This window comes from Podarcis vaucheri (genome assembly GCF_965113315.1).
Source record: "Podarcis vaucheri genome assembly, chromosome: 4".
Taxonomy (NCBI): Eukaryota; Metazoa; Chordata; class Lepidosauria; order Squamata; family Lacertidae; genus Podarcis; species Podarcis vaucheri.
This window is the reverse complement of record NC_138762.1, coordinates 20818641-20837193: the sequence shown is the minus strand read 5'-3', so window position 1 is coordinate 20837193 and position 18553 is coordinate 20818641. Positions and strand designations below refer to the sequence as shown.

The window sequence follows — 18553 nt, the reverse complement described above, 5'->3', positions numbered from 1 at the left end:
TAAACCACACAGCAATAAATAACATTTGATTTTAAAGAGGAAAAAAGAAATCCGAAAAACATTGCCCAGGACTACATTACTGGTACAAGTTGCCTCATATATGTTTTATGTGCTTGTAAGACTGCTTTTTTTAGAAGGGGAGAGAGAGAGAGAAATTAGCAACATGCCTCAAAAATAGAACACAAGGAAAGGGTTGCTTGCCATAAATGCTAGAATTAGGAAGAATGGGGAAGACATTTGCATTGGTTCATATCTAAAAGCAAGCTTAACATACTTTGCAGTTTTTGAAACAATATGCAAGGTAGACAGAGAATGGAAAAAGACCTATTCGCTCACTGGCGCTGAGATCTGTGATTTTCAAAGTCTGATCCTAGGTGGATTGGGGTTTCTTGTGGATAGACTGGTAATGGTAGTTGAGCGTCTTTAAAACAAAAAAATAAAACAAAACAAGTTCCCCTACAGATTCAGGGCAGTGTTGGTGTAATTTCACAACCTGGATGGTCGTCCTCAAAAACTGTCCTCATTTATCAAAGGAACGCACAAGAATGTTCCTGGGAATCTTCCACAATGTGCATGGAGCCATCTTTTCCTTCCTGTCAAGGGCAGTAGTGTAATCTGTGGGGGAGGACACAAACTGGTAGTGGGTGGAGTCAGAGCCAATGGTGGGTGGAGCCAGAAACTAAAGTATTCTGGATTAACCAGAATACCTCCCTGAGTCAGGTTTTATCATGACTACCAAAATTAGAATTCCCAATCCTATGCAGGTTTATTTAGAATTAAACCCAGCTGGATTTCATGGGGTTACTTTCAAATAAGTAAACAGAAGATTGATTTCTCTCTTTTTTTAGTGCAACAGACTAATATAGCAATTGCTCTGAAAATCAAGCGAAAGTAATTCCCTCCTGACTTGTGTGCACATTCATTTGCACACACACAAACAGTCACATGCAGCAGAAGCCTACCTATTAATATACTGCCACATTGTACTAGATTTGATTCACACCACTGGTGTGGTGTGACACAGCAGAGGACATCATTGTACAGGATCCCACCATTTATGCACACACGTGGTTTTGCTCCCTCATGATTCACCCATGAAAATAGTGGGAAAGAACTGCATGAGGGGAAACTGCTCTGAATTTCATCACATGGCACTATCTATGAAAAGAGTGGAGGAATTGCAGCTCAAAACTCCCATAATTATCTGTGTTAATAGGGTTTGGAACAGATTTTTTTCCTGGAAGCAACTAAAGCAGAGATGAGAGCTAAACTTCTGCTAGATTCCCAGAAGTGGCTTTTATGTTGTGGGAAAGATCACATAAAACATGGAAATCATTAGGCAAGGCAGTATCGGGGGAAATTGAATCCAGTGGAGTCTGGATGCACTCTATGTCTAACAGTAGGGCTGGCCCATTTCAAAAACAGATTTCCGTCTCCATGGCAAGCTGGTTTTGAAACTTAGGGGAGCTTCTAAAGCCGTTTCTGATCGATAAGGTCAAGTGCTCAAAGACTAAGCAAAATAAAAGCAAAGCTCAGTTGGCTAACACAAATCCTTTGCAAGCACCGGAGCTGCTTTTTAGGAGCCCAACCATAACAAATAAGTAAATGAGCAGGAAATATGGTTATTAGAATAAGTAGGAAACTGCCATTGCATTGAAACGGAGATCAAGTTAATGACCATTGATTAAAGACATAGAAAAACAAAAGTGCTCTCTCTGTTTCCCTAATGAGAAAAGATGTACCACCAAAAGACAAAGAAGCCTAGCTTGAATTCTTATCATCACTATACAAATTATTTGCTCATGGTAGCTTCTGAAGCAGAGGACAAGACGCTTCTGGAATTAAGATAAATGTGGACAAATCTACTGGTCCAGATGAAAGAACTGGTTACTCCGACACAATGGCAAAAAGTAAAGCAATGTAACCTACTTGCATCTAATAAATTGCAAGCAGTAATGAACCAAGGACCAAAGCTTATGGGATGATCAGGCAATATATCTGACATCATCATTACCTAGAAGCTATTCATTACGATACCACTGAGCCAAGGTATCAAGAAAAGATCATAAATCTAGACGGCCCAAGGTGATGATGCGATCTCATTGGCATCAAGCGCTCTGTGAAAATTCAGAGCGAGACAAAGGCAGTGCTAGGGAAGGTTTTCAAAAACAGATGTCTAAGACATTCTGACTCAAGACTGTGTATGTGACCTGAAGAAGATATAAGGAGTTGAGAAAACATAGCTGGGCTGAAATATGGGCCACTTTATGTAGCATACATGATATCCATACGGGAACCTTGGGAGATGCCATATTCTGGAGTCAGGCCATTGACCCATCTGGCTAGAAGTGGCTCTCCAGGGTTTCAGATAGGGGTATCTCAGAGCTCTATCTGGAGATGCCAAGGAGTGAATCTGGGGCCTTCTGTGCTCCCTTGCTAGTTGGACTTTACAGATAAGGGTGCTGCGGGGAGGTTATTGCATCAAGGAGAAACAGGGAGGTGATCTCAAATATCCTTAGAGTCTGAGGGTACAGTACTGCTATGTCAGTATGCATGCCTGTGCATGGAGAGATAGTTGTGGCATTTCTCAGCCAGGTCCCTGCAGAGACAAATGCCTACATGCTTCACTGCAGACCCATTATCCCAATAAGTCCTTTGGGCTTTTGCAGTGGATGAGCCAGCAATGTTGGACTGTACTTTTGGGCCTGCTGACAGAGGTTCACTGCAGCAAAAGTAGGAATTCGGCTGCAGAAAAAACCCAACAGGGATGGGGAAGATAAAGGGTTCTGTTTGCTTGCTCCGCAGCTCGCTCCACATACTGGGAGCTTAAATTTTAAAATTCAACACAGGGGAAGAGGAGGAAATATGGAAGCAGGAAACAGGTTCTTTCAGTGTCACATGCTTTAGTTCAGCCACTAGGCTCAGTGGACAGCAGTGACTCACTAAGTGGGGTTTGAGTCAGTGCATTAGACTCCTGGCAGGTGGGTAACTGTGGCTTATCTGGGGAGGAGGCAAGTGTGCCAGCTTGGCCCTGTGACTGTGCGTGCCTGGTGCCATGGGTGCCATACAGAATGCATAGCCCTGGTGCTGAAATTTGTGGGTGCCCAGCTTCCTCATGGGGAATTTTGTGGGTGCTTGGGGACCCAGGACCCCAGGGAGTCAGCACCTATGGGAGGAGGACAGTGCGATCCAAACACACAGGTGGAGTCAATCCAGCATTCCTGGCAATGAGTTTGCACCACGCTGACCTTCCCACCATCTTACTGCTCCCCTCTCCTTTCCCGTAAACAACTAGGAAGCTAGTGTAGCAGTTCCATTCCACCCAGCAAGATGGGGAAACCCATGGTCTCATGAATCCTCCCAAATTCCTGAATGAAAGCACAAGCATTAAATGGAAGTGGAAAGCTGCATCTCGCTTTCTTTAAAAATTCAAAATAAATCAGAAGAGGAGATTAGCCATCTGGACATCTAAAAGAGGGCTCTGAATGCTCTCAGGTTGTCATGTCCCTGCACATCCATTGCTGGCAGCCATTCCACACAGAGGAAATCTAAATCTGACTGTTGAGCAATCAACCGGACAGCCGATGATTGATGGGAGTGGAACCTACCCATTATTAATCTGCAGGTATCTAATTGCTTAGTTCACTCAAGTAGCACTTTGTGCCGAGAATACTGTGCCAGACATTTTCTTCATTGCCTGCAAAAGCTATTCACATTTAAGTGGCATGTGGGCACTACCGCCTGTGTGGGAAAATTGGAATGGCGATGAAGTGACTTATGGTTTAGTGCAACGGCCTGCCTCACCCCATCTCTTCTTCTGTCCCCCCCTTTTTTAGCTATTCTCAGATTTACTGTAAAGGTTAAATAAGATTGTGAAGTATTACGAGTGACCGGCAGTTCTCTCGTCTCATGCTGTGATCTTATTATGCTCCTGAAGCTAAGCAGGCCTTGGTTGGGATGGACATTTGGAAATGAGATATTCTGGGAAGTTTCTGTGTCGAGGCTGAAACCTCTGGTCCTTCGCTAAAAGGGGCAGTGCCAGGGCAGAAACAGCTGTCATTCCAGTTAACAACCAAACTAGATGCGATCTGTAGATCACACTAGATAGAGTGCTTTTTTTTCCAGCCAGGGCTGGTGTGCCAGCTATAACCATACTTAATAACAAGGGAAAGCTGGGCAACAGTGGTGCTGTTCTTGGTAATCTCTAGATTGGAATATTGCAATGCAAGCTTAGTGGGGCTACCTTTGAGGTTGGTTCAGAAATAATAATAATAATAATAATAATAATAATAATAATAATAATAATAATATCCTGACCATCTGGCTGGGTTTCCCCAGCCATTTTGGGTGTCTCACAGCATGTATAAAAACATAGTAAAACACCAAACATTAAAAACTTTCTGCTGCAGGGCTGCCTTCAGAAGTCTTTTAAAACCGTGCCTTTGGTTTTGGAGGTCCTGGACTGCCCAGACAACAAGACCCCTGCCTCTCATCCTCTCTGATGTGGCTCAAAGGAAAACAGGGCAATATGTTTGGAACCACCTTGGCTGCGGGAATCGCTGGAAGGAGGATAGCTCAGCTGGTCAAGCATGAGACTCTTAACCTCAGGGTCATGAGTTTGAGCCGCATGTTGGGTAAAAATCCTGCATTGGACTAGATGACCCTTGTGATCCCTTCCAACCCTACAATTGTATGATTCTAAGGCACCATCCGACTGTATACGGTTTCCTAAACAGCTTTTTAAAACATACTCTGCACCATGCTAATGATCAACGATGATCTTTCTCTGCTTCGATCTCAAAAAATCTCTGTAAATCGATTCATTTTTCCTCAATTTATGCCTGAACATGCTAACGACTGGTGGCTGGAATTGGCTGCAGAGGAACCAACTGATTGTGTTAAGCGTTAAAAGGCGGTTGTAAGGTGGTATTTGTGATCCCTCCTTTTCCAAAAAATTCTCAGTTCATATGTATTCTACCTAGGAGGTCCGGATTTATTATTTATGAATTCAGTTCCTCCCTCCACATAAAATATTAAGAGCAGTTATATATAGCACTGAGAAAAACGGGCTGATTTTCATCCAAGGTGTGCTGTATACTGTATCTGAGCTCATTGGCAATAACCACCTATAGCTGAAGGCTTGAAATTATGCTGTTCTGCTTTGCCCCGCACCTTGAATAAAACTTTTTTTTGGGGGGAAATGTATATGTATTTAGATAAGTCTTTCTAGCTGGTAAATTATTAAATGGCTAAAATGGAGTGACAGCATAAAGTGAGGCTGGAGGGAAAGGGTGGGTCTGCTTTCAAGGTCGTCCTGCTGTTACAGAAGCAAAAAGATTACTCAACAGGAGCAGCAGAGCTGACAAATAACACAACCTTGAAGACGGACATCCACCAAGGGAGTCTTCCGTTTTCAGTCAGAGCTGAGGGCAAGGTATGACTGATCTAAGAGACCATGTGCAGAGGAGTCCCACAATGTAGCAGGCGTCCTCCTTCCTCTTTTATTATTCTATTTATGGTCTCGCACAGCCTGGAGGATGAGTGTAGGTAACATGGTAATTGTAAAGCAGTGAGCTGAATTGGAAAAGGAGCACAATCTTGTAGCAAATCCTGCTCTGCATAGAACTGGGGCATGTCACACCCCTTCCATGCTTTTTGCACGTGGCTTGAGCAAGGACAGCACTACACCCAGTTATTCAGGTGGGGTTTTTTTTCCTTCAGTGTTCAACTTCCCACCCAGAGCATGCCCAAGACATTTTGCTGCCCGAGGCAAGGGAGAAGACGCTTCCCAGGTGTGGGCTTAGCAGCTAAGTCTGTCCGCCCATTCAGTCTAGCCTTGCTGGCACTCAATCAAAAGTCTGTTTCATTCTGTCGCTTGCCATCGCCTCTCATTCCAATCCATTGTACACATTTGGTGGGGCACACTTTTCAACGGTTTTCAAACAATGTGCATTCTGCACAAATCTTTTACAAAAAAGTATATTAATTTGCATTTATTCTGCATGCCAAAAACATTGCAAAATGCAGAGCGGTCTGTAATCTTACTGGAAGTTACACACTGTTGCAAAAGCAAGTTTGGGAGTCTCAAATAAGGGACCAAACAAGCAGCATGTTTCACTGTACCTGAGGGCAACAGGGTCACTTAGGAAGCACATCATGATGCACGCCACATAGAAATATGTCAGACCCCTCAATCATCCCAGAATTGTAGAAGCCATCCTGGCTTCTGATTGGATCTTGGAATGCCCTGGTTTTGGTGTGGTGCTCTAGTATGAGTCAGCCGACTCATGCCAGAGCAGCAGACCAAAAGATGCACTTTTTTTTGTCCGGTGCTCTTGATGCAAATCAGCTGGATCACGCCAGAGTGCCAGACCAAAAGATGTTCATTTTGGGGTTTCTCACAAATCAGCCAGCTCATGCCAGAGCACCGGACCAAAAGATGCTCATTTTTTCATCTTGCGCAAGTCAGCTGGCTCCTGTGAGAGTTCGGGACCCAAAAACAAGCATCCTGATTTTGACCAGTGGGATGTTGGAGGGTATGCTATGTTCCCCAACACCTCACTGATGCTGCCCACCCTTTAGGTTCTGCAACCTGAGGCCACTTTGCCTAATGGCAGGACTGGCCCTGCTCCTACTTGGAAGACCCCAGAGCGAGCACAAGGAGGCACTGCTTCTGCTGTCTGAATGGGGTCTTCCAGGCAGGAGATTGAACTCAAATTGAAGGAAAATGGTACACATTACCAGCAGCAAGGAGGATGGGAATGGACTGTAGCTCAGTGGCAAAGTGCATACACTGCATACAGAAGGCTGCAGGTTCGACCCCTGGCAACTTCAGCTAAATAAGGGCCAGTAGGCAGGTGATGCAAAAGACCCCTGCCTAGGACTCCATTACAGCTGCTGCCCGCAAGAGTAGACCATATTGGATGAATAGCTTGACTTGGGATATACCAGCTTCTTAAATTCCATTGCTATCATCAATAAGTTTGCTGCTTTCACTGCCCCTAGTCATACCAACTGCAATAACTGAATTGTATGCTGCAAATTTTCAGCCTATGAACAGCGTCAAGTTTGGTGTGTGCACGCAGAGGGTTGCCTTTTAGTTCAGCATTAATGATTTCAACACAGCTCCGCTGAAGAAGATAACACTACACATACTTTTAATTTACTTCAAACTTAAAGGCATTATCTATTATGTTGTGGTGTGTTCTGCTGCATGCTTCCCTCTCAAAGGGACGCCACCGTGCACTCTCTCCTTCATGGAAAAAGAACCATTGGGAATGATTAATGGGCATATTTAAAGGTCAAGTCACCCCCTTTTATATTTCAGTGCAGGCAGGCAGATCTTTTCTTGTCGTTATAGATGTCTGCTGCACCAAGAGGGCAACAGGCTATAATAGGACCCGTCCCGATGAAACAGAAATTATATGCTTGGCAATCTGATAGCCACTATCCACTTCAAGAGTGTATATCTGGTTTTGATATATTACAAATTAAACTGCCAGTGGATTTGTTAGATATTTTGAATCATAGCAATAGGACAGACCTGGGCAGAACTGATAAGGAGGCCTTATTTTTGTCCTACGATCGAGTTTGCAAGGCTCGCTTGGGACTGAGTCATTGTATATAAGCTTTAATTTGTGCTAGGAAGAATTTGGACAGCCCCAACTTCCAGGGTCAGTGGGGATTACTTTTTTGTTTGTTTTTGTTTTCACATACTCTCCAAGTGTCCCCATTTTCCAGGGGCAGTCCCAGAATTACAGAAGCCACCCCAGCTTTTGATTTGATCCCAGAATGTCCTTATTTCCTTTGTCAGTGCTGTTGCCAACAGTGGCGTTTGCCCCCCTAGGTGTGTGACATCATACTGGGTTCATAAGGAAAGGGTTAACTAATTGTAAAATGACTAACCAATGGGAACCCAAGGGGCGGAGTTAATTGTGTATAAGGTTTAAGCACAGAGGGCTTTGGGATGAGTTAGGAGTTAGGGTTAGGGTGGTTGAGAAGATAGTCTGGAGTTAGAAGAGACAGAGAAGATAAGTCTGTGGGTTAGGCTAGTCTGATGTGAGAGAGTGAGAGAATCTGTTAAGAGGAGTCTGTCAAACAGTTGAGATAATCAGTCAGAAGGTATTAGGAAGGTATAGGCCAGTAAAGAAACTAAAGTTAACATACTGACAGGAATATTATCTGAGAAACCATAAACTTGTTAATGTTTATAAAATAAACTTGTTTATTTGGTTCACTTTTAACAACTGTCTGGACTCAGTGTTTTACCCGAGAGTAACGGGTTGGTGGCAGCGGGGAAGTGAGCACAGTGGTGGCCCAGGGATCAATAGACTGTTAAATGTCCAGGGACCCTGTGTGAATGCCACACCAACACGCTCAGGGAAGAGGATGAGTCAGGGTTTGTCCTGAGCAGCGGCTGTAGCTGCAGCTGCAAGGAAGCATTGTGTTGCCTCTCCATGGCCTCCTCTGCCAGCCTCCTTCCTTGGGCAGCTTGTAGTGGCTGCTGGAGAGCAGGCAAGGAGGAGAGGCCTTGAAGCCCTGTGTGATGCACCCCTGCATGATGCACAAGACCTGAGGAGCAGGCAGAGGGCAGGGCCGCCCTGTGCAAGAAGACAGGGGGAGTGGAGCAGAGTGCAAGGAATCTTGATATTAAAAAATGCTTTGTGCACCCACGTCTAACTAAAATTGATTTAATTGGTGTGTTTTTTTCTTTTGTAAACCCATCGAAGAATAAAATAATTGGGATTAGGGATGGTGAAAGTTGCCTGTGCCGTGTCCGGCTGGTGTATTCGTTGTGGAAATGCATGGGACAAAAATGGGGGTGTGTGTGTCAAGAAGAGTCAGTTGGGAGGAGTGAAAAGATACCCCTGTTTTCATCTGAAGAATACTGGAGGGTTTTGCTTTCACTCCTAAGGGACGGATTGCAAGGGGCTGGTTATGCCGCCCCGGATGCGGAAAAGCTAATAAGGGATGCGACCTAAGTGGCTGAAAGGAGCAGTGAGAAAAGTCCACTTTGGAATTGAACGAAAGGAAGCTATTTATACTCAAGAGAGAAATCCTCTGATTTGGACCAGTTCAATGCTGTTATAAGTGGGTGAGACCCTCTTTGAAATACTATGACAGGTGTGATAATAGCCTCCTGCACAGGGGATTACTGTGCTCCAGTTTTCTCCACTCCTTCTTCTTGAAAGGAATAAAAAATAGGGTCATTTTGCAATTTTTAAAAACGTTGGCGTGCCTTGGAATAGTGGTGGCTTAGAACTACAGGATTGTTTCCAATTTACTCCCGTCTTCCGCCTCTCCAAAAAGAGAAAGGTGGGAATATGTGAAAGGACAGGGGTGTGTCCCTAGACCAGGGATAAGGACTCCTTCCCAGCCTAAGGGCCACATTTCCTTTGGGGGAGTCTTCTGAGGGCCACATGCCACATGGACAGAAGCTTAATGCAGGCTGAGCAATGAATGCAAAATTTAGATTTGTATAGTAGGCTAATTTCTGCGCGCGCACACTCCTTCTCCATCTAGGCAAGGAATAGGCATTATCAGACTTCAATGACACATCCACAAAAGCAAAAACACTTGGATGTGAAGCAGGCCTAGTGAGGGGTTTCAGCCTGGAGGGCCCGACAAAAACTTCTGGAGGGCCTGAGATTCCCCACCCCTGCCCGATACCTTCTTTTTTTAAAAAAAAATATTCAGAGGCTTGCTAGACATAATAGGAGCCACATGGGTGTATCTGCCTCAGTTAACATACAGCATAATACATACAGCATAATACAAAACGTGGTATGAAAAGAGTTTTTTTCCAAATGTAAGCTGCAAGTGAGGATGTTAGTTTCTGTGTGCAGTGCTCTTGGAGTCACAAGACTCTGTTTACATTCCTGGGATTCCAGGCTATTGGAAGTCTCATGGAAGACAGGAGACGGATGTGATGTTACTGGTATCCAGTTCCTTTGGTTTTTTTTAGTTGCTCTCTGCTTTCACAGAGAGAGCATGTTTATTTCTTTTCTGTCTGCGTAACTAGAAATAAAACTCTTTAGCAATGTAGCTCATAAACTTCTCGGCTCCTTCCCTGCGTGCTGGATACTCTGCGTAATGGGGGAATGTGCTTGGAGTCTCATCAAAGGCTCAGGTCATTAATCACGTCAGAGGACTCAACCGGAAGAGTCGCTCAGTCAAACGCAAGTCCGACAGAGAGACCCACAATACATTGAGGACAAAGGCTTAATATCCCCTTATCCCCCAGGATCCTGGTCCAGATTGGCTCTTTGAGAAATAAAAAGCTTGCACTTAAGGTTAAACTATGTGCTAAATGTCACACATAGCATGAGCCTCATGCTCTATAGCCAATGAGGTGGAGTGGGCATGGGGGACAATGGACCACATTAATTGCACATGGCAGATTCTGTCTTACTATTTGTTACCAGGCAGAGAGGTGGAAGATCTCTGGGGCGCTGAGATCACCACCACACAGTGACCTCAAGTTCAGGTATCAGGTGATCTGCAGTTGTGCAGGCATGCATTACTGCCTCCCTCTTAGTTGCCCGTTTGAAAAGAAATGGGAATTTAAATGACCTGCCTCACTGGGTGGTTGCTCAGACAGCCAGAACTTGTCACGTTTTAAGAGAATACAAAAAGGATATCAGAGGAGGGCTGAGCACATGCTTGCCAGGCAAATGATGGCCATGTTCCACCTGGAAAGATCTCAGATAGCAGCACTGGTAAGTACCTCTCGGCTCAGAGAAAAATTCCTCCCAGTAGCACCTTAGAGACCAACTAAGTTTGTTATTGGTATGAGCTTTCATGTGCATGCACACTTCTTCAGATACATGTGCATGTGCATGAAAGCTCATACCAATAACAAACTTAGTTGGTCTCTAAGGTGCTACTGGAAGGATTTTTTAAATTTTGTTTTGACTACGGCAGACCAACACGGCCACCTACCTGTAATCAGCTCAGAGAGTTAGGGAACAATGACCTGTACCTGCAACCGTGGAGAGCTTTGCAAAGCAGAGAGGAAAATACTGGAACCAGTCATTTTTATTTGGCCCTGGGTTTCTATGCTGTAATACAACCATGGCCGCCAATGTGGTGCCCATGGCTGCAATGACACCACTGAGGTCTCCTCCAGGCACTCATGAAGCATCTGGGCTTCCCCATTCAATGTTGTCTTCGTTGCAAGGTAGTGAGGGCAGTGGCGGAGCAAGCCGATTGGATGCCAGGGCAGCATGCGTGCCCTGCACCCAGGGGTGGGGCCAGCCGCCCATGGGGCAGGGCGAGCCGGGGCAGGACACTTCATGGGGCCTCCAAGGAGTCTGCCTGCCTCCTACAACTCAGCGGCCCTACAGCTGAGGGGGAAGTGGTGGGCGGACCGTTTGGGGGCAGCGCGGAGCCTGCGGGCACCCAAGGCACCGCCTCACTCCCAGGAGAGACTTGTGGCGTGGGGGCACTGCAGACCTTGCTGTGACTGCCACCCGACATTTTGTCACCCCCCTCAGTGGTGACACCCAGGGTGACCTGCCCCCACCTCACCCCCTTCCTCCACCCTGAGTGAGGCAGTTACCCTTGAAAAGTGCATAGAGTTGAAGGGAGAAGTTGAAAGAGTGACACTCTTTCCCACTTCCTCTTCCATCCCTATGTCCTTTTCAAGGCTCACGTTAATTCTGCCGGATCTGTCATTGACCCAAAGTGAAGTGTGGGCACGTGCTTTCTCTCTCTCTGTCTTGCAGAGTGGGTGGGAGCTGATCCAAGGGAGGGTGAGAGAAGTGCCCAGAGGGTGCAGCACCCACAGCACCCACACCCAAAATCCAAATGGGCCTTAAAAAGTTAGGAACCCCACTGCGCTACAGCGTGAAGGAACATTCGGGGCTGATGTTTACATCTGTGTCTATAATACACTCGGTAATGGAAAAGGACAAATCCTGAGCTCGTGGCCTTTGGGATGTCAAGATCCGTCTGACACAATGAGGGTGCATGATTTCCCTTGAGCCCAGGCTCCTAGCAATGAGTGCTCTGAAAAAGCCATTTGCCTTCCTAGCAGTATTTTGCCTGTGAAAAATGAGGAGATACGGCTGAGCACAATCCATTACGCACCTGATGGAGCTGAAGGTTAAGGCGGTGTGCAGGTGTGTGTGTGTGTGTGTGGAGAATACATGTATCTGGGAAGAATGGAGGGAGGGAGAGAAAGATGCAGAGTTTATGGACATATCAGGCTTCTTTCAGTGCAGTAGCAGATGCACAGGAAAGCCCTTAAGACCAGCTGGGCTTTTTGGAAGTTTGTAAGAGGGCAGGGATGCCTGCAGGCAGCTCGTGTCTGGGAAATCCACTGTCAGTAAGTGTCACATGTGGAGATAATGAACCATAAGGAAATGACTCTGAGAGCTTGAGACGCAGGCTGCCTGCCTCCCCCCGGAGAGCTCTGATGAAGAGGCAGAAATATGCCAGGCAGTAGCAAGGGCTTTCTGATGCACTTTAAACGGCGAGTTTTAAAGACAGACCGTTGAATGTTGCATGTGATAAGTGACTATCTTTTGTAACAAGAATCTTTGGCCTGGCAGGCCAATCAGATGACGGCCAGGGCTTGTTTTATAAGCCTGGTTCTGCCCTGATAAGGGCATAAGAAAAGCCTACTGGATCAGGCCAATGGGTCATCTTGTCCAGGATCCTGTTATCACAGCAGCAAACCAGATGCCTGTATTATTATTATTCCCCGCCTTCCTCGCTGACAGAACTCAAGGTAGCTTACAGATTAAAAACAAGAATCGTTAAAAACATAGGAAAAAAACAATCATTTAAAAACAATTAAGCATTAATAGAATGAAAACCATATACACATATAAAAATTGCTTGAAACATACAAATCATTACAATACAACAGCATGGCACCAGCCCTTTCATTAAAGCAGCCAATTCCTGAATGCCTCTTTGAACAAGAAGTTCTTCACCTGCCAGTGGAAGTGTTTGGTGAGGAACCCATGTAGCAGAAGCTGCCCCCAGTTCCAGTCGCCACATGGAGGCAGCGTAAGGTTCAAAATATTTTACTGCTGAAGAGGGTTAGGCTTCAGTAATACAGATCTGGATGCTGATATATACATACGGCTTGCAGGCTTTGAAGATACAGGTAGAGATATATACAAGTAGAAAGTATTGTTGTTGCTCCAGCAATTCGAGGTGCAACGCAGACTCCAACTCACAGACTCACTGGCTGTCTAATGAGTTGATGTGCCTTAATCACACGTGTGTGTGTGTGTGTAGTAAAGGGCCCCATGACAGTTAAGTCCAGCCAAAGGAGACTATGGGGTTGCGGTACTCATCATGCTTTAAGGCCGAGGGAGCCGGCGTTTGTCCACAGGCAGCTTTCTAGGTCATGTGGCCAGCATGACTAAACTACTTCTGGTAAAACGGGACATCGTGACAAGTACCAGAGTGCACAGAAACACCGTTTACTTTCCTGCTGCAACAACTTTTATCTACTTGCACTGGCATGCTTTTGAACTGCTAGGTTGGCAGGAGCTGGGACAGAGCAACGGGAGCTCACACCGTCACGGGGATTCGAACCACCAAACCTCTGATCGGCAAGCACAAAAGTCTCTGTGGTTTAGACCACAGCGCCACCTGTGTCTCAATCACTTATACATATGGCCCTGGAAAGAGCAATTCCCTTGGCTGATCTTGCACCTGTTGATTTATTTTATATATGGGGTGACTTGTCCCCACAAAGGAAATCAATCCCTTCCTCGGAGATTGACTCGGAAACTACAACTAATCCAGAATGCGGCAGCTAGACTGGTGACTGGGGGCGGCCGCCGAGACCACATAACACCGGTCTTGAAAGACCTACATTGGCTCCCAGTATGTTTCCGAGCACAATTCAAAGTGCTGGTGCTGACCTTTAAAGCCCTAAACAGCCTCGGCCCAGTATACCTGAAGGAGCATCTTCACCCCCATCGTTCTGCCCGGACGCTGAGGTCCCCACCAAGTATGTCTGTGAGAGTGGTGGGACCAAGGCGATCTTGAAACGAGGGAAGGTAGGTATGAGGGAATACAGTCTTTCAGTTATCTTGGACCTAAGCCATGTAGGGCTCACATGAACCAGCCCTTTGAATTTTGCCCAGAAACAGGCCAGTAGCCGGTGGAGCTGCTGTAGCAAGGAAGTCATATGCTCCCTATAACCAGCCCTGGTTAACAATCCGGCTGCAGCACTTTGAGCTGGTTGAAGTTTCAGAGCACTTTTCAAACCTTACATAGATGGTGTTACAGTAGATTAAACGGGGTATAACTAAGGCATGTCAGACATCTTAAGGAATGGGCACAGCTGGTGCACTAGTTTTAACTGCAATGTACAATAATGTATAACAGTCCTTGGTTTAGCCTTTAAGTATACAGTGGTACCTCGCAAGACGAATGCCTCGCAAGACAAAAAACTCGCAAGACGAAAGGGTTTTTGGTTTTTTGAGTTGCTTCACAAGACGATTTTCCCTATGGGCTTGCTTCACAAGACGGAAACGTCTTGCAAGTTTGTTTCCTTTTTCTTAACACCGTTAATACAGTTGCGACTTGACTTTGAGGAGCAACTCATAGAACGCGGTAGCCATTTTTGAGGTTTTTAAAGACTATGGTGATTTTTGAAGCTTTTCCAAAACTTTCCCGACACCGTGCTTCGCAAGACGAAAAAAATTGCAAGACGACAAAACTCGCGGAACGAATTAATTTCGTCTTGCGAAGCACCACTGTATAAAGGATTAGTGGTGTTATGGGTTTGCAAGAGTGTTCCTATCTTCCGCTGGGAGAAAGTTGGAAAGTAAGAACTGAACACAGAGCGATGGCACATCAAGATCTGCTGTGGGGTTGCTGTCAATTTGACTCTCAGAGACGTCCTCCACAAGCCAGCACCATTGTCGCAATAGTTTCAAGCGCTGCACTCTAGTGAGAGAAATGGATCATTCCCCTTGTGAAGGAGATAAGGGTTTTAAAATGCTGTTTCAGGATTGAAAAGAAAGGGAGAATCACGTTTCACACAACACAGGATTTCATTGGTGTCTCTACCTCTGTCTTCCAGCAAGCCACATAATGTTTGAAGGGGGAAATAAGTGCCTTTAGCCCTTTGGCTGGACAGAAGAAAGGGATACTCTCTGCACCAGGCTCCAATAATTGCTGTCAGTGCTACAACTGGAGTGAAGGTAGAGATGGGTGAATCTGACAATTTTGCTTTCTCTCATTGTTGCAATCTCATGATCAGCTCATCATATTTCCACTTCAGTTAGTGAAGTGAGTGTGTATATACACACGGGAAACAGGCCTCATGAAAACTTCATCAGAATTTTAGTGTGGCTTTCTCCCAATAGGCACATTTTTGCAAAGCAATTTTCCCTAAGGGAATGCCTTTTTGTATGTTATTTTTGTGACCACGTGCATTTTTAGGCACACACTACCTACGCATATGCAATTTTTGTACACATTACTTCCCTGGGGAATTGCATTGCAAAATTCGGAGTAGTGCGAATTTCAGTTCACACATTGCTTCTGAAATGCGCATATGGTAGGCTTGCCTTCCAATGTGACCTAAATCAAATTTCTCTCCCGCCCCCTAAGTGAGAGTTATTCATAATGCATGGTGTTGGTAATGCGTACGCCAGCTCTCGACAGCGTTAAAGACAACGGAACGGGACTTAGTTGCAACTGCTCAGCTGAATTGTGGCCCTGAAATTTCGAAAGGGCACATGCTGGAGATTCAGGGCCAATCAAGAGTTCATTTTACACAACTGAGTGCTTGTAAGCACCGGACCATAAGACGCACTAGAGGGGGAGAACAAGAAAAAAAATTATTCCCCTCTCTGCTCAGTGCCTCTTCAGCGAAGCGGCAGGAGGAACGGAACCCCTTCCATTTCTCCTCCCGCTTGGCTGAAGGGGCGCTGCACAGCTCTCCCTCTCTGCTGAAGCCAGGAGAGTCTTGCTCTCCTGGCTTCAGCAAAAGGAACCCGAAGCCTCCGGAATGCAGCGGGAACTCGCGCTGCGCTCCGCAGGCTTCAGGTGGCTATCCCTGAAGCCTGGAGAGTGAGAGGGGTCTGTGCGCATCGACCCCTCTCACTCTCCAGGCTTCAGTGAAAGCAACACGAAGCCTCCGGAGTGCGGAGGTAGTGATCCCTCTGTGCTTCGAAGGCTTTGCGTTGCTATCGCTGAAGCCAAGGGGCCTCGATGCACACACATTTCCCATTAATTTTTAGAGGGGAAAAAGTGCGTCCTATAGAGCGAAAAACACGGCATTTCTCCTTTAAACAATACAATATTAAACCAGAAACATGCAGGCGACATTGGGGCCATTCCTTTTCAAAAGCCAAGAAGGCCCCCAGCAACAACGTTATATGCATATTAAGAAAACCTATTTACTTTGTGGAACTTTGGCTATGGAAGATGTCAAGACACATTAGCTTCTTCCCTTGTGATATTTTGAAAGTTGCTGGCAAAATCAAGAGGTGGCGATAAGCGTGCATCACAACTCTCTTCTTAAGGGCACCCCTTCCCCCAGTATAATTGAGCACATTCAATTAATAGTGACATCGCATGACTGCCACCTCCTCACAAGATGGAGCTGGGAGGGAAAAAACGAGGACCCAATTAATTATTATTTTGTAAAGTCAGGCATCATCTATAAGTAACTAATCCCTAGAATTATCGAGTTGCGTGTATATAGATGTTAAAGCTGCTTAAGCAATTACTAGCAATAAGATACGCAGCTGGGCCCCCTGGGGTTCGGTCTGTGCTTTTCCCATGGTGCCCAACGCATAGCTGTCAACTTTTTCCTTTTTTGAAAGGGAAATTCCCTTATTCCTGAATAGGATTCCTCGCAAGAAAAGGAAAAAGTTGACAGCTATGGCCCAATGACATCCCTGGGAGCTGCCTCTTCCATTTATGTATGGAAGACAAATGACAAGCTCTGCTGGATCAAGCCATTGTCCCATCAAGTGTAGCATTCTGTTCTTACAGTGGCCAACCAGATGTCTGTGGAAAGCCCACATGCAGGATCTGAGCACCAGAGCTCTCTCCCTCCTACAATTCCCACCAACTGGTATTGAACGCTACCTGCTGATGATCTGTAAGAGCATGTAGATCACCACGAGGAACTGCACCATACAGACTATCATAGGATGCTGACCCTAAAACCGGCATTTTATGCTATCGCAATAGGGTATACCCTTCTCTCTGCTGTATGTGACGTAGCAATCATCAGTTGCTTCAGATGCCTTGTGACCCTCGTACCTATGGGACCGCCTTTCCCGATATGCCCCATGGAGGACCTTAAGGTCGATATATAGCAACACCCTAGAGGTCCCAGGCCCTAAGGAAGTCAAATTAGCTTCAACCAGGGCCAGGGCCTTTTCAACACTGGCTCTGGCCTGGTGGAAGGCTCTGTCTCGTGAGACCAGGGCCCTGCAGGATCTGATTTCCTACCCCAGGGCCTGTAAGACAGAGCTGTTCTACCTGGCCTTTGGCTTGAAATCAATTTGATTCCCTCCCCCTATTTCTTTTTTCATTTCTCCTTCTGTGTTGGAACTCCTATTTGGGGACTTCCTTGGCTTTTTTCTGGCCCATGTAGGACCAGTCTGGATAGTTAGTCTTGGTGAAGACTTGACGTTTTCATCCCCAAAAAAGTCTTTGATTGAGTATCCACTGAAATGAGGCTGCATTTTAATGTTTTAATGTTGTATTTTAATCTTGTATTTTAAGCTGTATTTCAATCAATTGTTTTTATACAGTGGTACCTCGGGTTAAGTACTTAATTCGTTCCAGAGATCCGTGCTTAACCTGAAACTGTTCTTAATCTGAAGCACCACTTTAGCTAATGGGGCCTCCTGCTGCCACCGCACCACCAGAGCACGATTTCTGTTCTCATCCTGAAGCAAAGTTCTTAACCTGAAGCACTATTTCTGGGTTAGCGGAGTCTGTAACCTGAAGCGTATGTAACCTGAAGTGTATGTAACCTGAGGTACCACTGTATTTGGTGTTAGCTGCCCTGAGGCTGGCCTTGGCTGAGGAGGGCGGGGTATAAATTTTTTTTTTATTATTATTATTATTATAATAATAAAAGGGCCCAGGCCCTTTCTCCCAGCTATAAAGGGACTCCTGCTGCAGGGAAGCCTCGGACCATCGGCTGGGTGAGGACTGCAGGGCCTGCTCCCTTCCAGGGCCTTCTCCAACTGGCCCAGGGGGCGTGGCCCAGGCCCTTATTTGGAGCAAACTTTTGGGGAAGCTGGGAAGTGTTCTGCAATTGCTTCCCTGTTCCAATGTGTTTTAAAATGTCCTCAAGCAGTCGGTGGCAATTTAAATTTGTATTTCTTTTTTTTCCCTTTTTTCTCTTGCTGGGGGTGGGTGGGTGTAATGGATATTTGGTTGGGGATTAATTTTAGTGTAATTGTTCTGTTTTTGTTTTCTGTTGTTTTATTGGTTCTGTATAGTTTGTGTTTTGTTTTTAAGGGGTGGGATCAGGGCTGCCTGGGAGTGAGGCCCCAGCCAACACGATGGCTGGGACAAGTTCCACAGGGCGGGAAGCACTGGGACA

General features: G+C 45.8%; 1 protein-coding gene across 4 annotated transcripts in view; it reads right to left on the bottom strand.

Annotated features, from left to right (window-relative positions):
* Positions 1–18553, bottom strand: part of CNTN5 (contactin 5) — a 657243-nt gene that overhangs the window by 81241 nt on the left and 557449 nt on the right. The gene's annotated exons all lie outside the window — the stretch shown is intronic.